The sequence below is a fragment of the Stenella coeruleoalba genome (genome assembly GCF_951394435.1).
Source record: "Stenella coeruleoalba genome assembly, chromosome: 10".
NCBI lineage: Eukaryota > Metazoa > Chordata > Mammalia > Artiodactyla > Delphinidae > Stenella > Stenella coeruleoalba.
Window position 1 is genome coordinate 29,455,784 of NC_137156.1, and position 24,713 is coordinate 29,480,496.

Consider the following 24,713-nt stretch of genomic DNA (forward strand, 5'->3'; position numbering starts at 1 on the left):
TGTTGAAGAATTTTAATCCCAGTCTCCTGAACAACTAAAATTTTCATAACCGTTTCCTTCATGCCATCCTCAAGTAAGTAGACTCATAGCAACAGCCTAAAAAATAGTTATGCAGGGCTTCCCTGGTGGCGCAGTAGTTGAGAGTCCGCCTGCCGATGCAGGGGACACGGGTTTGTGCCCCAGTCCGGGAAGATCCCGCATGCCACGGAGCGGCTGGGCCCGTAAGCCATGGCCGCGGAGCCTGCGCGTCCGGAGCCTGTGCTCCGCAATGGAAGAGGCCACAGCAGCGAGAGGCCCGCGTATCGCAAAAAAAAAAAAAAAAAAAAAAAAAAAAAGTTATGCAGTTAGTATTTTCTCCTTCCCCTCATAGTTCACTATATCCATAATAAAAGATGATTGGTTTTGTGTGATAAATGGAACACAGACTCCTATGGAAACATAAATAAGGCCAATGGCAGAGTTTCCTAAGGGAATCAAATCAGGTTTGTAAAGACAGGACATTGACCTTGAAGCGAGACAGACCAACAGGCTTTCCATAAGCAAGATGACAGAAACATTCTGGACCTCAGGTAGTTGCGGACAAAAGCTTCAAAAGAAGGGAAATTAGCATTTGATGGATATCCTAGTGCATCGGTGGTGTTGCTTATATGATTATACAAGCCTAATACAGGAACCCATCTTCCACATATAACAATGCTGTTCGCCAAGAGATAATGAGATCGAAGATTCAAAGAACTTGGAACAGATTATTGGTAATTGTCCAGATAACATGAATACATTCTGGAAGGGAAGAAGAATCACAAGCATGAGGGCAGGTCTGGGGCTCCTCAGAGACTGATGACCAGTAAAAATGCTACCTATTCAAATGTGCTCAGCTCTATTACATAGGTTCCTACTGCCTTGCTCCTTGGAAGCCCATTTCAGACTTCCTACCAGATTTACTTCAGAAATCTGGCTCTCACTCTTGTCCCTACTCTGCCTTGGTATGTTATGCAGGTGGCATAGTATCTGATCTTACTAATTCAGCTCACTCTGTACACCACACTATCTTTTAAGTATCTGAATATTCCACTACGTCTGCCCATTGCCTTTCCTATCCATGTCTTTCCTTTAACCATTAAAAGTGACTCACATTGTAACAAAACTGGAGATACAGTGGTAAGTTGGAGACAGCATACATGTGAATTGACACAGCTCTTAAGTAGATGCTTAGAGTGTTAATCTATATACTTTCTTATTCTCTTGAACATAATTCAGAAAACCAAAGACCATTTATACTTGAACATTCCATTCCCAAAAGGCATTTAGGTAATTTTTAAATTTGATTTAAATTAATGGATTTGTAATAAAAGGATGGCTGTCCTCTCTATGAAAGGAACTGCTCCTATATTTCAAATTCATATATAAATATTCAGAAAATCCATCTCTGTAGTTAAATAAGATTTTCCCATAGAAAACATTTACTAATTCACTTCAGATTTTTAAAAATTTAACAATAATGGCCCTTACCACTGGCCAAAAGCTGTTATTTTTTTCCACATAAAGTTTTCTTTGTTTGAATATTGTCTGTGTATAAATAGAAAAGAACCTAGAATATATAATTTATGAGAATAATTTAGAGATTAAGCTCTTTTTTGTACAGAATGTCATTAGTTTTATCAGTTTTAAATTGATTGATATGTCAGGACCTCCCCAGAGGTCCACTGGTTAAGAATCCGTGCTTCTACTGCCCAGGGGTGCAGGTTCAATCCCTTGTCAGGACTAAGATCCCACATGCTGCCACGGTATGGCAAAAAAAATAACTAATTAATTAATATGTAAGTTTGTTTTATATTATCTAAATTAAATATGACTTTAGCATGATCAATAAATGTCTAAGATAATAATACCTGTCCTACCTATCTCAAAGATAGACTCAAGTATATTCATTTATTTGCCATTTAACAAATATGTATTGAGCAATGATTATGCACCAGGCACTGTGATAGACTAATTTTGTCACAGAATCATATAAACGTGAATGAATCCTTTATAAAATAATTGAAATTCCATTCTAATTGAGTATCCAATATTCCCCTAACTTTTGATGTGACCTTTCAAAGTAGGTATTATTCAAGTTTTGCCAACTATGAAACAGAAATTCAGAAAAATCAGGATGCTTGCCCACAGTCAGACAGTTCATAAATATCAGAAGTTCCCTTGGGTTGGTTTGAACCCAAGTTTTTCTCTTCCCAAGACCACTGCTCTTTCTACTTCACTCCACAACCCCGTGCACTTTCATCCTTGTGACTATTTTCTGCATCAGTAGAAGCAGATTTTTGATTATTATCCTAACCGCCCTCTGCACTGAACCTTGCCGTTTCAAACTTGGTCCTCCCAATAACCCTGAAAAAGCTGGTAGAGTATAGTCACTGCACTTGATATTAAACCTCTTCATCATACTTATTTTATTGAAGTTTAATAATCTACTGCCTCGTGTCAGCCTCTTGCTTCTTGAAGCCAAGGACCATGTCTTATTTATTTTTGTATCCTTCTACCTAGAATAAAGCTAGGCACGCAAAGGTGCTCTTTAAGTTGAACTGAAATAAATGTTTCTGGAATTATTTCCTCATCCACATTCACAATAATAATGCGAAGTTATAGTAAAAGCTTGTACTTATGTCCAATATTTTCCTGTGTAAGAAATTTGTATCTAGCCTGACAGAGATTCCATCAAAATGAGTAAAATAAAATTAAAAGGTCTGTGTTTGATGGAATGGGCCTCAGATATGATGATATATTGACAGACCTTTGAATAACTGCAGAGTATTTGCAAATATGAAGTACTATGATTATCTCTGAAAGATACAGTACAATCTGTCAAAGATCGTTTCACTTTGTTTTCAGGCATTGCAACATTATTGTCCGTCACATGCATTCTGCACTAGGCTATCATTTGTTGTACACTGGAGATAGCTCTTAAACTATTAACCTCAGAACAATCTGGTACAATGGCAAATCTTTTTAAAACAATTAAATTCAAGCAAATCAAAAGGCAGAAACGACAGTAACCAAATGAGCAAAAGGCAAGATTAAATTGTGCCATAAATTGTAAGCAGACTGATGTATTTTCTCTTCTGGAGAAAATGCCCTCCCTCATTACCGCATTCTAGCACACTTACCACTCATGCTTACCTTACTTGGCAACTTGCCTTCTTCATGCTTCTGAAAACTATTTATCTCCTCTGTAGAATCCCATAATATCTTTTCTCAACAACCAACTATCTCAGGGAAATAGAAGAGTCATAGCTCCTTCACACCGTTAACATTTCATTTCTTTCTCATTAGTAAGATTAAGCCCATAGTGTCAGTCTGTGTTCTTAGTTGCAATCAAGAAAAACCAATTACAGCTGATTTAAACAGAAGAGAAATTTGTTTAAAGGGCATTAGGTAGTTCACAAATTACCCAGAAGGGTGGGCCATATGTGGGTATATTCAGACAGTAATATTGCTCAAAATTAGGCTGCAGAGCTCAACTCAAGAAGAGAACACCGCAGCTAAACGCCTCCAACTTGCACTACTAATGCCACTAGCATGAGACACAGGATGCTGTCACAAGCACTGTTGCCACCACTGATCCTCATCTTCTTTTCTGGTTCTACCTCCTTAAGAGTACACTGCATCTGATTGGCTGAGCTTTAACTCATGCATTCATATCATAGCTGCAAACAAAGCCAGGAAAGCAAGCTCTGGTTTTTATGTCTGACTCTTACTAAAGCCCACTGGGGTTCCAAGGCTGGGCTTCCATAAACAAAGACAGACTGGTTCTCTCTCAGGAAAAGCCCCAGATCATCGTTTATCAGAGGAGTAGAGAGTGAGTGATTAAGATAAAACTTTAAATAAGCTCAATTATGAGGATACAAGGTAGCTATAATTATGTTCCCAAATCTCCTAATTATCAAAATAACCAGATGCAGCAATTTTTTTAAGTGATACCCCAGAATCCCTCCTAAGACCTTCTGATTTGTCAGATTTTGGAAGAAACTCAGGAATCCTTATAATCAACCCAGATAAGAGAAGTGATTTAGAAAGGTCAGAATATGTTTTTAAAAGGAGCTCCAACCCATATTCATAGCAGCATCATTCACAGTAGCCAAAAGATGGAAGCAACCCAAGTGTCCATTGATGGATGAATGGATAAACAAAATGTGGTATATACATACAATAAAATATATTCAGCCTTAAAAGGAAATTCTGACATTTGCTACAACATTAATAAACCTTGTGGACATTACATTTAAAGAAATAAGCCAGTCACAAAGACAAATGCTGTATGATTTTACTTATGTAAGATATCTAGAATAGTCAAATTCATAGACACAAAAAGTAACATGGTGATTGCCTGGGGCAGTGAAAAATGGCGAGTTGTTTAATGGGTATAGAATTTAAGTTTTACAAGATCAAAAGTTCTGGAGCTCAGTTGCACAACAGTGTGAATATACTTAACACTCCTGAACTCTACACTAAAAAATGGCTAAGATGGTAAATTTTATGTTATGTGTATTTTACCACAATTTAAAAATGTTTTAAAGGGAACTCCAGTGGTGAAATAATTTTTTGATTCACACTTTTGCTGTGAAACATCGCTGTGAAAATATGATACTCTCTATATAATAACCAGTTGTTATCACAGACAACTTGAAAGAAATTATTTTTTAATTGTCAATATGGCCTATCTCTCACCCAGCAGTAGACCCCAAGGGAGTTGTTCAGTCTTAGGGTTTATCCTTCAAAGGGGAGACGTGAATGCAGGTCAAGTTAGTAAGACTCTGGATCAAATATGCATAATTAGAGGAAAATTCTCTGATCTGAATTATCAAAAAGATCCTCAGAGTACACACAAAGCTAAAGTATAAGAATGCATGAATAACCTTATGGTTTGTTATTAACTTTATTCAACATTACATCTCACAGACATAATTTCTTTTCTCAGGTTAAAAAATAAAACTCTCAGCCTTGGTATTGACTCACTCTCAAGATCCAGCAGCATCTTACAGAAAAAGCTTTGTCCTTTTTTACTGTACTGTAATTTACCAGTACCTCTCTGGGAGCTCCCAGGATATTTATAGCTTGGTGATTCATAGTTCCCAAGCTTAGAGTCTGCACTGGGTAGTCAGTTTATTCATTAGTCTGTGTCACACTATCCCAGATGAACTAAAGTAAACCGAGTTATTAGCATATGAAGCAAAATGAGAGAGAAAATAATCTCTGGAAACTCATCAAACATAATCCTGGGCATACATGATTATGGAAATTGCTACCTTAATGACTGAAAAATTCACATCTCGAATAAAAATATTAAATTATTTCAATTATAAGAACAAATAGAGAAATCACATGGGTGTGAATGTTGGACGCATATGCAGGGATGCCACTGTGCAATTAATAAACCAGAAAAATTCATGACAGTTTTCATAATATCACATGGAAAATAGGTTTTTACTTAATTTAGTTTACTTAGTTATACAGGAAATTGAGGATGTATTTTCAGGAACTTTTATTTTTTTTAATTCCCAGAAGCCCAAGAAAATAAAATAAAAATGAACAATTACCCTTAATTTCTGCACTCAGAACTTTTGGGAGCACTATTAATTTAATTTAATAAACCGTTATTTCCCTATGTATAAAGCACTGACTGCACAAATAATTAATGTTAAGTTACTTTCCCCAAGGGTTTTGTCATTTATTAGAAGAAGAGGCATACCAGAATCCGGCAAACTTGGCTGTACATTAAAATTGCCTGGGAGCAGCAAAAAAAGAAAAAAAGGAGATGCCTAATCCCCAACCCTAGAAGTTTTTATTTAATTTATCTGAGTTTGGGCCTAATACTAGAATATTTTTAATTCCCCAGATGATGATAATATGTAGAATAATATAAGCAGTTCTCAACAAAGCTTGGTTCAAAATAGGGTGCTTCCAGATCAATGTGACTGATTATACACACTCAGCTTTTGCCCTTCCTTCCTCATATTTTTATGAAATGACAGAAAAGATATATTTTAAAAATAGCAGTGCTGAAAAAGATAAAAGAGGATGTCACGGGAAGACCAGACTTTTAATAGAATTTCTAGAAAATAAATAAAATCACTTTATTGGAGATAACAGAGTAGAGGAAATCACAGCCCAAAACAGAGCAGAGAGAATCAGAGTCAGAGCAGTTCGGGTTGGAGTCATGAGATAGAAGGAATATGTAAAGATAATAGTTGTGCTTTGTTCTCAAATGCATCCAGAACAACATGACAGTGTTCCTGTGCTTCCCTGTGTATAGAGAGGATGAAGTCTCCCATTTAAAGTGTAGAGAAGGATTTAGAAGTGTTCCAACTGGGAGTGTCAGCACCCGAGACCCAAGGACTGGACTTCAGTGTACTCTGCACCTCATCACATGCCAAGGGGGGGATGTAAACAAACAAACCAACAAAGGCAGGTAGCCCTATATGAATGAAATAAACCAAAATATTCTCCATACAGAGTAAGATGCTCCTTATTTTGGCAAATATAGGAATCTCCAAACTGTCTGCTCACCCAGCCTATGTGGAAGCAAGGCTGTTGGCATGAATGATCCTTACATCCTAACGACCACAGTTAACTGTTGCACTGGAGGGAGACACCTCCAGAGGAAAATGACTTACAAAAGCACTAAGAAAACCTACGACTCCTACAAGTATTCATCAACCTGGTCCTTAATGCATAACTATGAATGGACAGCTAAAGATGATCAGACGGAAAGAAAACTAGTAGCATAAAACAGAAGGACCAAAATGAATAAACCAAACAAACGATCTTGAGAGAAACAGTTTATCTAGGTAATAAGAGAATTTCCAAAAGGCTTATTTGGTATATATAGGATTATCTGAAAGGACTAGAAACAGGTTGCTATAAATACAAATGTCTCATGAAAAACAAGAGCTTCGGGCATCTTGAGAAGACACCACCACCAGGCCACAGCTGGACCAGAGCACCTGCCCCAATGCTGGAGTTGCCACAAAGTGAGAGGGGAGGAAATGGAGAGAAAAATGAAAGAATCTTATCGGATGCTTTATACATAAAAACTTGGGTTCTTTGTTTTAAGACTGTAATGAACTTTAACCAAAATCATTGTTAATATTTAGAAATATTACTGAAAAATTCTATTTCTATGTATAGGTGGATCTCCACTCAGCATCATCTCTAGACCATAGCAAATCCTAAGCATTACCTGAGACCCACCCTTTGAAGTCCTGAATTCCTACAGAAATGCTGTAGCTGACTCTTTTTTCTTGAGAAACTTGTTATTCTTACTTTCTTTTACACCACCTCCCTGATTTTCCTTCTATTTATAGCTACTCCTCCTCAGTCTTTTTCCCTAAAGAAGAGATTGCTGTCATTTATCTTGATAGCATCTAAATATTTTTTGAGTTGTTAAAAGGAAGTTAAATCTGTTTTCTTTTAAATCATGGTATTTTTATTTTTGACTTTTAATATGCTCTACATCAACACAAGCCTTATTGCTTTATCCATATTTTATGCATTATTTTAATACTGAATTATCAGATTTCTTCTAACAGTAGGACATTAGCATTTTAACTATTTTCTTAAAAATGATTTCATTTTATGTGATGGTCAATATTTTTTCTGAAAAACTCATATGTAAAATTTTACTATTAGTTGGTACTGGTGGGATAAGATGAAAAGGTTCAAAGATTTTACAAAAATTTACTATGCTGGAAAAATTAAACTGATGAATTCATTCCCTATATTGAGATATAGTAGAGAGTTTGTGCCATTTTTTGTAAAAGATGAACAAAAATTATAAGTAGTCTTTAGTCATTATTTTATCATTAGTAACTGGATTGGTAATTAAAGTAACAGCTATAATTTATTAAGTATTTATTTTATTCCAGATACTGTACTAAGAGCTTTAAACATGTGTCAATTGATACCACTACAATTCTACAGGTATGTGCGAACGTCCCTATTTCACAAATGTGCTTGTGAAAGAAGTTAAATAGAAGCCTTAAATATCAACCCAGCACTTACTTCTCCAGGTGTTTTTCATTTAGACATGGCATACCTACTGAAGTGGATTAAATTAATTGTTAATCAACTGAAGAATAATAATGATATTAGGCACATATAGTAAAGGAGCATCACGCTAAATGTAGTGGAGGAAAATAGGAAATTAAAATATAGACCCTAACCTTGAGGCATTTGCTATCTTACAGAGGAAACAAGATATAAAATTATTCTATTTAATGAATTCTTCTACATTTTTTCATTGATCAGATATTAAGTTCTGTATACTTCATAGTTTCTTTTGTTTCATTTTCAAGAATAAACATGAGAAATCATGAAAGTATAATTAATTATAAATAACATACTAATACTTGCTTGTAAAAAGAACGTATCTTTGATACCTTCAAAAATGCTGACAATAAATATTTGATAAGATGAATACTAAATAACAGTATTATATGACTCTCTGGCCACTTCACATATAAAAAGAATGCTAGGACTAATAATTTTGACAAATACTGAAGGTGAACCTAAGTTGAGCTTTTCAAGGACTATCAAAATCATAAGGTTTGTTGTTAAAACAACAGTGTTTTTAACACACACTTTGATAGTCTCCAGTTATTCACAGCACATACCATTCAATTTAATTGATTTGAACTGAACCATCTGCTGTCTAATTGCCTCATAGCCAGTGGGATTTATGTAAATAAATGAATATCAGAGATAGAAAGAATACTAATGTGAAGTCTATGTTACATTAAAAATGTCTACTTGCTCACCCACAAAAATTAGGTATATTAAAATGTGAGCATATAAAAAATAGCCTACTTTTAAGATTTCCACTCCTTACCAAGATGGAGTAACATGGGACAGATTTATCCTCCTGCCCCAAACATCAACACAGTAGACAAAATACACAAAACAAAGGTTTTCAAGACATTGGACATCAGGCAATAAGAAAATGATAACTGAGAGATAAATAAACAAGGTGAATCCTCTCTTTGACCCAGTTTATTGCCTGGAGGAGGATGCGTGTCATGGCACAAGAGAGGAATGAACCAGAAAGAGTCCATGGCTTGAGGGGATATAAAGAGGAGAGTGAGGAGATCAAGGCTGATAAAAGAGTTCGCAGTACAGAGTACCAGAGAGGACAGAGTTGCAGACAGAGCACTCCAGAGATCTGAAAGTTTCTCCTTGAATCATTAGCTGAACAATGATCAGCAGATGCACAATAGAAAACAACTTGGGACTGGGAAAAGAAATGCATGGAAAAATTAAAGGCAACAATTCTTTGAGCTCACACAGGGCTGAAAAAATACATGCTATCCTCACCAACCACAGTGGAAATACTAATAATTCACAGGGTATCAGGCAGAGTACTAAGAAAACTTTTGCCACAATTGTGGGGTAAAATTAGGCATGGATTAAATTCTGCCCTGGTCCTGCCCAACAAGATTTAAAGGCAATAATCAGACCCGAACTGCAAGAAATGTTAAAGGAATTCCTTCAGGCAGAAGGAAATTAATACCAGACAAAAATAGGGATCTACAGAAAGGGATGATTTTGCTTTTCATTATAGGTCACATTTTTCTACCTTGCATGCCTTGGGATTTTGCAGTAGATGATGGACACTGCAAACTCCACCTTGTTGGGTGGCTTGATTTTTTTTTTTTTTGTCTTCCTATAAATATTCTTGAGTCTTTTTCTGGAATATGTGTTGGAAACTGTTCGATCCTTTCAGGCTTTTCCTTTAGCATACACTAAACATCCACAAAAACAATAGTAGAAAATTCATCCTAAAAAAAATTTCTCCACTGGTGTTTCAAAGCATGGCCAATTTGTCCCTCATGTAGTATTTTGCCAAATATCTATTTGAAATTATCTGATACCAATAGACAGCCACCAGAACTTTGTTAGATCATATTCTCATGGATCTTGCAACTTGACAATTCCTATCTGACCTTTCCAGAATTGGAAAGCAAATTTTGTGCACCTGTGATGGAATCCTTGCATTCCTTCATGGATTCTGTTCTGTGAAACATCTTTGCACAAAGACTTTAGTCATGAATAATAAAGATAGGATCCAAAAAATTTTTAATGAAAATTTGGTACTGGAATTTCTAAAATATTTGTTTTGTGATGGACATTTCTCAAACTACAGAAGCACAATCATCAGATCTCCTTTATCAGTATGGGTATTAGAATATGACAAAAGAGAAGGTTAATATATTTCAATATATATTGAACTACATATGAGATGACGAGATGTTTAATGTAAATGTATTCAAAGCTACAGTTGCTCTGAGGAAAGGAGGATAGTTCTTCACTACTGGTCCAAGGGATAGCTATAGTAGGCAATGGGTCTTTAGGATGTATGATGTTGTTTATATATATACGTAAAAAGAAAGGTTTGTGAAATTCTAAGAAGAATCCGTCTGGACTCTACGTGTGCCATGTTGCTGATTTCACATACCTAAAACATGTCCTAATCTTTGCATAAACATAAAAACAAAGTTTCTGATATTCTGAGAAGAATCAATCTACATTTTTATAGCTCTTTTTTATTTACTCTGTTCTCTAATTGTTATTGTGGAGTGTTTGCTCATTATGATTCTTTAGTAATAGCTGATTTTTGAATAATACATAGTGTAAATATTAAAATGCCTAGGTTGGTTATAATAGAAATTGGTTTATAGAAATTTAAGGGATTTCTAAAAATTTTCTGACACTCATTTTATCTGGAAATTCCATGTCTAAACTAGGTCACCACATATAAATATTAAAAGGTTTATTTTATATCACAGAGAATAAAGAAGTTTCCTTTGATAATGTTCACAAATTAACAGTTATATAATGATATATTGAGAGTGACTAAAGAGTGTCATAAATTGTTGATATTTTGAGTGTTTTCTGAAAACCAAGGCAAATAGAGTTCATTTCCTTTCAAGCATTTACTTTTTTTTAAACTTTCAAGTTTCACATTTTTAATATCTTTCTTTACTTCTAGCATAATCAGATAATCCAAAGAAGCATAATTTAGTTTTCATTTCTAAATGGTTTATATGCTAAATCTCTTTGAAATGTTCAGCCACATTTGGAGATTTTATAAGTGGGCAATTCCTCTTCCCAATTTATATTTTCTGCTTCCCTTCTTTTAGGTTTGTGAACATTTACAAATAGAGGACACGGATCCCTTCATACTGCTCTCGACTACTCCAGGATACTGTTTTAAGATGTTCTAACTCTATTTTCTTTTCTTTGCACAAATTTGAAAAAACTCTTCTGAGGTGTTTCTGAATATAGCATTGGTACCAAGTCTGTTTCCCTGGAATCATATCCCTGCCCTTCCCTCAAATAGAAACCAATTACTCTTAACTAAGTTTCAGGAGGAAGCTGAAAAGAAAAAGAAACAAGAACTAGTTAGAACCAAGTAGACCCAAGATGGTGGAACCAAGTAGACCCAAGAACTAGTTAGAACCAAGTAGACCCAAGATGGTTCTAACAAGAACTAGTTAGAACCAAGTAGACCCAAGATGGCGGAAGATCTGACTTCCAGTAGACCTTGAAACTCATTATACACTCATTGTAATGCATTAGCATGCTAAATGACACACCCAGCATCACCATACTAGTTGACTTTTGCCATGACAACAACCAGAAAAGCCCATACAAGGACTGAAAAGGAGAGTTGCATCAGTTTCAGGTCCAAACCACACCCCTGTTCTCAGTCAAGTCATGAATGTTCCTCCCACTCTTTCCAATTCCCTCCCTTTTACCTTGACCCCCCTAGATATTTGATATCTCCACCCAAATTGAACAGAAAAGTTCATCTGCAAAATAGTTTCCCACTTCTTCATTCTTTGGCCATTGAATAAAACTTGTGCTGTCCCAGTCTCAGTATCAGTTTTGTTATTACTGCATGAACCTGATCAGAGAAAGAACGTCTCTGGCTGAGACAAAGGGTCTTGACCTGGGCTAGGACCCCGGCACAGGTGTGGTCAACTGATTTAGTAACAGCATTACACTGAAAATTTTCAATTTTTTTCTTGTATCACAAGGCCATCTTTGAATTACACACAGCTAGGTTATTTGAATCATTTCCTAGTCTTTCCCATCCTGATACTTATAACTTTTACTTTCTATCAGAGGGATTGACAATTAAGTGAAATTATTGGTACAGATCTGATTGTCCAGCAAAATAAGTATTTAACAGAATCATGAATTCTGCAGCACATTTCTGTTTCTCTTTCAGAGGTTAAAAAATCCATAATCATATCTCTTAACATGGATATAGACTGGGGTATAAAAATAACCTATGCAAGGAATTATAGCCATTATCTTATAATAACTTTTAATGGAGTATAATCTGTAAAAATACTGAATCACTATGCTGTATGTCTAAAACTAATATAATATTGTAAATCAATTATACTTCAATTGAAAAAATCACAATTTTAGCTTCTAGCCATGAAGTAAAAAGGGCTGGATTTACCTTCCTGCTGTAAACATACAGAAAACAAAAAACAAAACCAAACATTAACAGAAGGTATCTTAAGAAAGAGATCCCTGAGAGAAGGAAAACAGGTGAGGTAGTCTTATAATTGGTCTGGCTTGTGCCTGGGCACAATTTCAAGAACACAAACAGGCATAAACCCAAAAGAAAGCCAGTAACCTCACAGAGTTGAGGAATCTAAATAGGGAATAGAAAAGGCTGAGACAGCTGGAGTTGTATGGGGCAGAGTTCTGGAAAAGAAGGAGCTATGCAGAAAAAGAACTTCAGAAATCTGAATAAAGGATCCATTACCTCTTTGGTAAGTACTCAGATATGCAACTATAGAGCCCAATTCCATGAGTCTTGATAAATAAAAGTATCTGTAAGGTCAAAATTCCCAGACCTCACATAATGCAAGCTCTAAGAAAATACTGTGAACACAAGCCAGCCAGAATGAAGAGCTTTTGATGATCCTTTAGCATATTCTCAACTGTTATCAGAGGGGACAGTATGTAAATAATTGGGGTAAATTATCATTTCAATGAAATCCATTCCAAACCTGTCCTTGCAAAGCTTTAAAAAAGCCACAAAGGAAGAAACTGATCTGCAAGTAACTTACCTACCATTGAAGGATCGCAGGGAACTTCTTTGAGCGATGAAAAAATGTTCTCTGTGTTGATGGTGGTGGGAGTTACCTGGCTGTATACATTTCTCAAAACTCTTCAAAATATACACTAAATCGAGATGCATTTTGTTTTATGTAAATTTTACCTTGATAAAGTTTATTTTCACAACAACCACCAAAAAAACCCTTAATTTGAAGTTTTATATCTGATATAGAAAACTCAAAATCCCCAAAATAAGAAATGTGTGTACACGTTCATTCTGTATTTCAGTCCACCAAGCAGTATATACAATGTTATATTTATTTATGTTTGATAATTTGATTTAATATATAGAGATGACACAATTGAGAAAGCTCTAGGCTAACACTGAGGATCCCTCAGTTGAATTCCAGTTCTGCCTGCTACTGGATATAGGATTTTGACCAAAGCCACTGAGCATCTCCATGACTCAGTTTTCATATTTACTAATGGAAATTGTAATATTAACCCAGTTGATCATTGTAACATTCAAAGAACCTAATAATGTTGAAGTCCCTTTTCTAGAACTTTAAAACACTATACAAAGATAGACTTATGGCTACATTATCAATATTATTTATAAAAGTAGACATTGACTTTCCTACAGCTTGTGCAGGGAGTCCTTCCTGCCATAGAAAAGTTGATTTACGCTATAAGATCATCCAAGATTCAGACAGTGCTCAACCTTAATATTAGCTCATATACATTTCAGTGAAAGAGATGAGAGATTATGGAAAAAAATTTAAATGACGGTAATTTAGCCACCAAAAATATAATAGATAACATCATCAAATAAAAAGAAAACATACCCACTGTTTTGATTCTAGATGATATTTTTTTCTGCCAATATATCTTAGTTTAATATCTTTCACTGGAAGTAAAGTGGGTTGATTTTTATTTATTCCAATAGATATTTATAAATAAATCTATTTAAAACTAGTAACTAAGTGCTTCAATAAGGCTCCCATTTTTTAGGTTTTTATAATTTCTTTGCTCATGTATCCTTAAATAGATACTAATTTTGCTATACACTAATTTTATTTCTGTATATAAGTGTATTTTGCATTAAAATAAATAACCAACCTCAGCAAACCTACGGGGAGAAAGCAAAGCAACTAAGAATCGTGATCATGAAATTTTACAGGAAAGAAATCTGCTCTCTTGTTGCAAGATAAGCTGGGTCACTACTTTAGGATGATAGTAAAATAAAATTAAAACATGGGAATTTAATGTGTGAAATGGAGGGGAAAGGAAAGAAACTTAGTTTTATAGATGTATTCAGCTGTAAAGAAGATGGAACATATTCACACTGTGAAAGACTGAAAAGTCAAGGGGGAAATGAATTATTTGGCTAAGTAAAATTTTATATTTAAAAAATTGCAAATGGAAGACTTCTACCAAATATTTTAACAGCTTCCTGACAGTGTGATTAACTAGATAATGGAGTAATGTCTCTAGAGGAATTCTAAGTGAGGCATTACTTAGAAAATGTAAAACCTAGTTTGGACAAATAGTTAGATGCAGATGGATTGGACAAATCCCATGGTCATTGGCAAGCACTTGGCTTTCTGAAGGCTCTCAGACGGCAACAGCTTTTCAGTGAATGAATCTAAGCTGCAAGCTTGCTTTGTTGATAGATCAACATTTGCTCTTGATATGAATGTTAATAAATCCATTATTTTCCTACTAGAAGGGTTTATCTTTCTCCTATGTTGTGTTTTTACTAAAGAAAAGTGACTTCTTAAGCTACTTCAGTACCAATGAATGTTTCCTTTTCTGTTTAGCATTGGGAAATAGCTATTTTTTTCATGGCTAAATGAGTTTCTTGATTTCAAGTTGTTCTCATTTGTTTGAATCCTGAAATAGTTTTAAAAAATGGACTGTGACTGTAAACAATTCCAGTTAAAGAGTAATCACTTTTCAGCTGATTTTCCAAGACTGATTTTCTATTAAAATACCCACATCATATTTCAATCATAAATACAAGAAAGTTATTTTAAATTGCAATGACTGAGACTAAACCACTCCAAACTAAGCACACCTAATATTTCCTAATATTAAGACTGCAAGTTTCCAAACTATAAGAAAGACAAGATTATTTTAACCCGTGAAAAGCTGAATTACCTCCTTGATTTTTTATTTTTCTCCTACAGATATCCTTCCTCCTTTTAATCCATTCAAAATAATATGGTTATGGCACTGTTCTAAGACAAGGTTTGGACTGATGTAATTACATACCTGACCATTTCACAGAGAGACCTTACAACCAACTTTAGGAGATTTTACAAGAGGAAATTCAAATTACACATGGTACAGACAGGAAAAAAAAATAACATGAGAAGTCTAATTTGTGATTGCCAAAAAGATGGAACAGATGGTAAAGTTGTTGTGTTGTTTCTTGTTTTTTTTTTTTTTTTTAAATTTAGAAAAAACAGAGAGCAGCAGGAGATGGGCTGCTCAAGGGAAGCTTTATAGAAGAGGTGAGACTTCATATTTCTCTCTCCACATGGTACCTCAAAGTACCTGGCCTTTTCATGTAAATTGAAGATCTCACAGCATGGACAGATTTGTTACATAGCATTGACTACTACTATTCCCAGAGTAAGCATTCCAGAAGCAAATAGTCCAAGAGGCCTAAGGGTAAGTTGCAAGGTTTTTTATGACCTAACCTTAGAAGTTGCATGTCACCTTCCCATATCCTATTGGCCAAACAAGCCACTCAGTCTAGTACAGATTCAAGGGAAAAAGAGGAATAGGCGTCCTCTTCCAGGGCTATATGCCTCCCAGGAGGGAAGGAATTGATGGTGCTCATCTTGAAGACAAGCTTCCACAGACATGGAGCAGTCCTAATATAAATAATTACTAAACCTCATTAATCAATCATCATCTAATCTACCCAATGTTGAAGTATTTTTATCACAAGCATGTAAACTAAGTGAGTGGGAAGTTGCATAAACTCCCTAAATTTACTAGAAATTATGTGGGCCAAGATCAGCTGAGATTTCTATAAGCAGGTAGAGTGATTGTGTTTTGGTTGAAGGATACAGAAAAGAAGTTTGGAAATGTCAATTGGTTTGATTAGAAGCTGCATACAATAGTGAATGAGTTTGATCCTGAGATATGATCCATCAATACTTTGTCCAATGTTTGAATCTCCAGTTTGACCAATGAGATGCAGTAGGTGGGATTTTCCCATGATTCATTGACTAAAAAAGCTTAGTGAAGATCTAGTGTGAAGTTTGAGTGAAATCTAATAATCAATAAAATAGGCCACTACCCTCAAAGACATGCAAACATGATCTGGCAACAATTTACCTGAGTCATTTTGCAGTGCATAAAAAATATCCACTCAAGCGCCTCCCTGGAGGCGCAGTGGTTGAGAGTCCGCCTGCCAATGCAGGGGACATGGGTTCGTGCCCCGGTCCGGGAAGATCCCACATGCCGCGGAGTGGCTAGGCCCGTGAGCCGTGGCCGCTGAGCCTGTGCATCCGGAGCCTGTGCTCCGCAACGGGAGAGGCCACAACAGAGAGAGGCCCGCGTATCGCAAAAAATAAAAATAAAAAATCCACTCAAGCCCAAGCCTGGCTCTACTCCCAGTAACAGTAAGCTGGTATATATCAGACAGGATGACTCTGGGACAAATTCAAACAATAACTTTCCATCCAGACCCAAAATCATCTACTTTGCTACACGCACACACACCACACACAATATTTTGGCTCTAATAAATATCTCTGTGACCAGGCAGTAAAGAGGCTGGTGATTTTCTATTTCAGCACCTTCATTCACACATAATGGAAGTGGGATATGTCAAAGAAAAATTGCAACAGAAAAGTAAGCACACAAGGGAAACTTTATTCAAGACTACTGCAATACGAAAAAGACGTTGAACTCAACCCCCTGAAACAAAAGGCACTAGGGAGAGCTGGTGGAAAATTACCAGAGGCTGGTTAGTAGGGAGGCTGATCAAGGTGATGAGGCCATCTGTGTTTGCTTATTGTTCCGTATGGAAGTTAGGCTCCTACCCTCTCACAGAGACTGGGAGAAAGGGACCCTGTCTTTCTTGAGAATCACATTTCAAAGGGATGGCTCCCAGGTCCTTTAAAAGAAAGACATTCCTGGGTTGTAAACCTGCTAAGAAGCTGGGAGAAGATTTAAACCAACATACAGTCCCCTGATGCTGTATTAGGAAAACCTCTTGCTCAGCAGAGGCAGTGTGATTACACAGGTTGGGTGAATTCCTTAAAGATAGAGCCGTGCCAAGTATACTTAAGGGGACTGCCTGATCTATACCCCTGCTGTGTAGTCACATATTTTTTCTTCACTGCTCTGAGGCTATAACAAGCTACAGTGGGTAGAAACAGAAAGAAAACAGCAGAGTACTGAGTATATACACACATCGATGGCAGAAATATTCTGAATTATAAATTCAGGAGATGAAAACATGGACCTAAAACAAGATTTAACTGCCACAGTTAATGCCAGTGAATATTTCTAGGGGAATCTAGAGTCCAGTCTGAACTAAAATTCAATAACACTGCAGTCAACTAACATTTACAGTCAGTTCTGTTATAATACCGGAGTCGAAAACCCAAATGTATTCCAACGTGATTGATATATTAAGAAACAATTTGAGGACAAAGTAGATTTGCTTTTGCTTATGTGTGATTTCATCCATGGGAAACACCAGGGGTATGCAGAAAACTGCACCTAGCTGAACTGATCCATGCAAGACTACACAAAATGTACACCCTTCAAACATCTACCAGCTACAACAGCTCGTTGCCTGCGTTATGTGTTATGAATCACACCCATCCACATCTGGGATTACAACTTTCCCTCCGATTTCAAATAACCCTTCTTCCATTACTTCAGTAACAAAAGCTGCAGCCCTTTTGATGTCTACTTCCACACGAGAATTTAAGCTTTTTTTCCCCCAATGAAAAATGCCATATCTGCTGTACCACATATGTATTTCTTAACCATTTAACATGCGTAAAACTGTGCAGTTGTTTGAATTAGGCTCCTATCTTTTTATTCTAATGTGTCATTGACTAAAGTTTTGAGCGTTGTGCCCCAGTCCCAATTTTCCTCTGAGCCCTGTGGCTTTTATTGTGTTAATTTGTATAAAGTCATGATTTTTTAGCAACACATATGTCACCTAGAGCAGTTTATAAAGTCACTTGACAATAGATACGAGACTAGGTCACAAGTGAGCTGGATTTTAAGCCATTTTTTTTCCTCCAGATCTGTTTAGTCTCCTATGTGTGCAGTATCTGTAAACTAATGTTAATTACTATGAAGTAATTAAAAGCAATAATAATGACAACGCAACGTTTTTCATGCATTAGGAATTAGAAAATCTTTCCAAAACCTCACTTACATGCTATAGTTTGCATTTTCAAAGAAAATTGTCTTGTTTGCTAAGAAGTGATTTTCAATGGTATGTCTTTGCATATAGAGCAAGCAATTATATCGTTAAATATGACTTCCTGGAACTCATTTAATTTACCTCAGGGAATTATAATAAAAGCATTTGGCAATTGTATTTGTTTATTTTTAAAGTGTCAGGAAAATTAAACTTTGCTTTGATTGAATAATATTTTCAAAAGCAATAATTTCTGGAAGACAATGATCTCAATAACATTTAGAAATTTTTGTTTGTGCTGATAATCTTAGCCAAAGTCTCTGAAATAAGGTAGTTTACAAAGTGGCTGCTCTGAGATAAAACAAAGAAATGACATTTTGGCCTGGTATGACTGTTTACTGAACTATTAAATGGTGATACCTTCGGCTTAGAGAAGCACGAATAAGTAGATGCTGATGTGTGATGTGCTAAAATATTAGAAATCTACATGCGAATTCTTAAATACATTAGAAATTGTTTTTTTTTTTTAATTCTAGTTTTAATGGAATTGCACCATCTCTCTGCCAATACCTAGACTGAGCTGAAGGTATTAAGAGAACTACCACGTTGCTGTGCTAAATTGAAGACTGTATATGGTACCCATTTCTATAATAATATTTTAATTTTCATGGATTTTTTTCATAATCTCAGTTGTTTACTTGTTTTTTTTTAATAATAGCTTAGAAGTGTAAAAATTCAATAATATAAAAGCCCTGTGCTAGGTTCTTGGGTTATGAAAAAATTGGCGTGCAAGAAAAGTGAGGTTATTAAGGCTAAAACTAGTCTTTAACTCATGGGGTTGTTATAAGGATTATACATGAATTAATGGTAAAGTATAAGAAGAGCTTTTGGAATATAGGAAGAACCATGTATATGTTTAATGAATTAATTCATTATGATTATATGTATATCTCCATAACAAGCACCTAAATATTTAAAAACAACAGTGCTATGGGGAAATATATATGAACAAATGATTATATTCATAAAGTTTAATATTACTTATTACAATTTATCTAGCTGAAAAACAAGCCACATAATATTTGAATAACACATTTAATAAACTTTATCAAATTTACATATGGGGAAACAGATACCTCCCGCTAAAGAACCTTCCTACTCTTTTCAAGAACACATGGACTCTCTCAAAAGTTAGCTTTGTAACAGGACTTTATCTATTATATTAGAAGGTACATGCTATTGACATGACTTATCACTGGTGACGTGGACCTTGATCACCTGGTTAAGGTGGTGTTTGTCAGGTTTCTCCACTGTAAAGTTACTATTTTTTTCCCTCTTCTTACTTCATATACTCTGGAAGCAAATCACTAAGTCTAGCCCACACTCAACACTTTGACCCTCCTCTCTGTCTCTCCAGCCACAGGAAATAGATCTCTCATGTGAAAGGTACCCTCCACGTACCAGGAGGTAGAAAGACATCCTTATCACTAAAAATAGGGAATTCAGGGTGGGGAAGCCCATACAAATAAAGCTTGCTACTTCCTTACTAATTCACTCCCCAAACCCAAACTTAAATTCCTTACTAATTAAGGATCCAAAGCTTAAGTTTCTTTGCCCTGTCAATTCCTCTCAAATGTATTGTTTCTTGGTCTAAGAAGGTATAAAATTTGCCTGCTTTCACCACCTCTTGGGTCTCATTTCTATAAGACCTCTGTGCACAGCAATTAAAATTTGCTTCTTTTTCTCCTGTTAATCTGTCTTGTATCAATTTTATTATTAGTCCAGCTGCAAAAACTCAAGCGAGGTAAAGGGGGAAATTTCCCCATTCCCAACAATACCAAGGGTCTGGTTGCTACTTAGATGTCAATGCTCCCAGGCCTTCTTGACAGACAGAGCTAGAAAATGCATGTGTGCTTACTAACCCATTTTTATACACATTTCCACAATTATGTCTGTATCAACATCTGGATCATTCACCAATCATTCAACATACACGTTCCATTTATTCTTTTGGACGTCCCCAGGACACATGAAAAGTAGACTCAGAATTGTTAGTGTGTACTCCCTACGCCACGCCCATGAATTAGAAATTTACCAACTAGAGTAGAGTTTATGTATAGTTCCATTCTGTCTTTTGCGTGATAGTGTCCTGTTAAAATACCATTTTCCAAAATTTACTTTTGACCTGCATCGCTTGTGTCGTGTGACATCCCTGGGCATAACTCAAATTACCCTGATGCAAACAAAGCTAAACAAGAGCTTTCAAAAGTGTGATTTACTGTGTTATGGTGTTTTCCAAGAAATTGTCTATTCTTAAAGGGATTAAAACTTAATGGCATTTTCTGTCTTGTTAATTTTACAGGGTTTGAACCTGTCAGTTTTTATCAAGCCAAGACCATAGCTGAGCGTTTCTCCATTCATCCAAGCACAGTACAGTCAAGAATGATTTCAGTTAAAAGCAGGCATAGTTTAAGGTGAGTGGCAGAAAATAATTCTCTCGGGGTGAGCTGGACAAATAAGGAGGCACCCTCTCCCAAATCAGCTTTTTACATCACTTTGTTGCAGGTCTCTAAATGCTGAAATACTAACAAGAGCAACTGATCTCATTAGCAAAGATCTTATTTTAACCTATAAATTCTCCTGGAAACAAGCACAAGAGGCCTCAAAAGGAAACAACAGGCCAAGCACTAATGAGGTGTTTTTTGTTTTTTTGGCGGGGGGGTCTACAGGATTTTTGAAATACCTAAAAACTTTAATTGAAGCAAATGTTTATATCTTGGTTGTGTAGCTATTTTAATGCTGCTCTTTAAATAGATGTTAACTGACTTAAAATACATTCTGAAACTTAGCAAAAACAACAAAAAAAGTCAGAGTGTTAAAACTGGAGTGTTGTTGACTGATAAAAAAAAATATATACCAGGAATGAGAGAAAGAAAATGAGGAGAGGGAGGTGGGGTTCGCCAAAACAAACTTTGCCAATTTCAAGTTTTGCTTGGGGTTACCCCTTCCTGCCAGGAAAGGAGGGAATATTTACATTTTTTCCGTATACCTTCCTTCTTCCTAAAGTATATTGCCTCCCATATCAAAGACACTGAACCTAAGATACTAATATTAAAGCTTAGCTACCGTGTGATTTAAATGGGTATTCATAACTTGCTAAAAAGCTTAAGAACCATGCTTAACATGGTTTTGAAACAATGACTTCAAAACCCCAAAATAAAATTAAAATAAGCTTTAGAAAAGGAGTAAGTTACTATTATGAATCAAAACATGTGCATTGTAAGAATATTAACAAATTGTGAGAAAATGCCATTAAAAATATTTAAATAAGTTTAAATCATGACTCATCTCACACAAATATAAAAACACATTCAAAGACTGTATTTAACTCATTAAATAATCAGTGGACATGTAAAATATAATGACCAGTTCAAATGAGAATTCAAAGAATTCTGATTGTAGGCAATAAGGAAATGAATTTACAAAGATGTAAAACCACAGGGAAATAATCAGCTGTATCTCCTCCAGAGACAATTTATATTTCAACGATAAGAATCATTTTCTCTATTATCAGTTTGCTATAATGAACAGCATTATAAAGCAGTCAAAGACAATGAAAGGCGGAGATAACCAGGAAGGGGGTGCTAAACAGGTGTCGAATGACAAAACTAAAACAATTTAGTATCAAATTTGATACTTTATTCAAGAACAGTGCATGGATTGGGGAAGTACAATGCCTCACAAGCAGTGAAGCACTCTTCCTGAGGGATGTGGGGTAATAGTGAGTTTTTTAGAGTAGAAGAGGCAATTCATAAAGAGGGCATGATTGGCTAGATCAGGGGTTTCCTTATAAGGCTAGCAGGTCCAATTTTCAAGAGTAAGGTAAGCTGGCTAAACCTAGTTGGAGATTGTGCCATGTGTCTGTTACGATTCCTTAATAGGTATTTCCTGTAAGTATGTGATGACTTAGGTTTAGATTTGTGATGTGAGCTGAGCCACTGGGGTAGCCTCCATTATGTGGGCCCCAGTAGACAAAGTAAGTTTATTACAGGACACCCCGTAATCTTTGTGAAAATTGGTGAAGGGAAACTTCACTCAGAGTGGAGTCTGAGTGAAGGAGGCCAGAAGAGGAAAATATAATTAAATATTATTAAAGGCTGAGTAACAAAAACAGCAAACACATCAACCAGCTCTCCCCATGTAGAATCTTATTTCCTAGAAATAAGAATAAACCAATACTAATACCCTTTTCTTAAAAAACCAAACATCCTCTTAACATGTGATCTACCTTTTGTGTAACTCGGTATTTACTCAAAGAAGTTAAAAACTTATGTCCACACAAAAACCTAGGCATGGATATTTACAGCAGCTTTGTTCATAATTGTCAAAACCTGAAGGCAACCAAGACGTTCTTCAGTAGGTGAAAGGACAAACTATGATACATCCAAACAATAGAATAATTAAACTCAGCTGAAAAGCAACTATCAAACCACCAAAAGGCATGGAGGAACCTTAAATGCGTATTACAAAGTGAAAGAAACCAATCTGAAAATACTACGTACTGCATGATTGCAATCATATGACATTCTGAAAAAGGCAGAAATATGGAAACTAAAAAGATTAGTGGTTGCCAGGGGTTACTGGGGAGAGTGGGATGACTAGGTAGAGCACAGAGGAGTTTTAGGGCGTGAAAACGTTACCTACCCTTTCGAGTCGGGCCCCGACAAAGGTTCTCCTGCGGGGTGTTGTTCACGTCGATTGAAGGAGACCGAGTCGGGTTCAGAAGCAAAGGAAAGCCTTGTTCTTTGATCAAAGAACGGAGAGGTGCGAGCTCCTACTCTAGAACACGGTCCGCCAGAAAGACCGCGGCCGGGGCTTCGGGGCTGCTTTTCTATACGGCTCTGCGCAACGAGGAGGCGGCAGAGTTCTCGCGAGACCAGGGCAGCTGGGCTGCTCGCGGCTCCAATTGGCAGTGCCGGGTGCAGTCTCTGCACACGGCCCACCGCTGCCATGTTGGATTGGGGTGTTATGAGCAGCGGTTCTGCGCATAGCCCACGGAGCTGAGGCGTCGGTGCAGCCGCTTCACGCCGGGAACTCTGGTCTGAAGGGTCTGGTGCGAGGCCACTGCCTGCAGTTCCCTGTGAGCGAGTGAAACCGGACTCAGCACAGAGAAAAAGAAAGCAAAAAGGTTAGACTTTATTTTATTACTCAGAGTCTGTTTCTGTTTCCCAGGAATGGTTAATGGGCCTTGCCGTTGACAAAAATACTCTGTATGATGTTATAATGGTAGATACGTGTCTTTATACATTTATCCAAGCCCATAGAATGTACAACACCAAAAGTGAACCTTAAGGTAAACTGTTGACTTTGGCTGATAATGATTATCAATGTAGGTTCGCCAGTTATGGCAAATGTACCTTTCTGGGAGGGGATGCCGGTAATGGGGGAGGCTGTGCGTGTGGATGCAGAGTGTGTAGGAAATTTCTGTACCTTCCTTTCATTTTGCTGTGAACCTAAAGCTGCTCAAAAATAGTCTTTTCAAAAATCAACACTGATTCCCTCCCCCTGGAAAACCACAGCAAACAAACCAATGCCTCTAACCGCTTTTGCCAGCCACTATGTTTGTAAATAATTTACTTCCACTATTATGTCTTTTAAAATATTTAAGTACATTGACCTGTAATGCTAATGAAAGTATGGTTTTCTAACATCACCTATGCCCCTTGCCCTGATGTCAACTTCTCTTTAATACCTTATGTATGATTCCCCTTACTGTGTTCGTGGGTTCACTCCTCATTCAACAGGTTTTAAATTAAATACCACTTCTACGGAGAGGCCTCACTAACACGTGCATTTCATCTTCCCTGTAATACGTTCTCACTTCGTTCTAACTTTACTTTCTCACTCTTGCGAGTTATAACTGGCATAGTGTTGTTTGTTTACAACAACTGCTAAAATTGTTGTGTTGTTATTGTCGTTGTTGTCATCTGTCCCCCGCACATATTCTAAGTTGCAGGAGAGCAAGGACCATTCCAATTATGCATGACTCCTTAGTAAGAGGAAATCAGATGAATGAGAATCATCTGTCTGATGGAAGGTACAGACATGTAAAATCGCTGTAAATTGTATATTTCAGTAGTTCTGAATTCCACAAGATGTTTTTGCAGAGCCCAGTCAT

General features: G+C 36.3%; 1 long non-coding RNA gene across 2 annotated transcripts in view; it reads right to left on the reverse strand.

Moving 5' to 3' along the window:
• Positions 1 to 23,375, reverse strand: part of LOC307193149 — a 254,599-nt gene extending 231,224 nt beyond the window's left edge. For both annotated transcript variants that reach the window (XR_013830235.1, XR_013830236.1), the window contains exon 1: positions 23,240 to 23,375. This is a non-coding gene — a long non-coding RNA (uncharacterized lncRNA). The remainder of the gene's footprint in view (positions 1 to 23,239) is intronic.
• Positions 23,376 to 24,713: the final 1,338 nt, after the last annotated feature.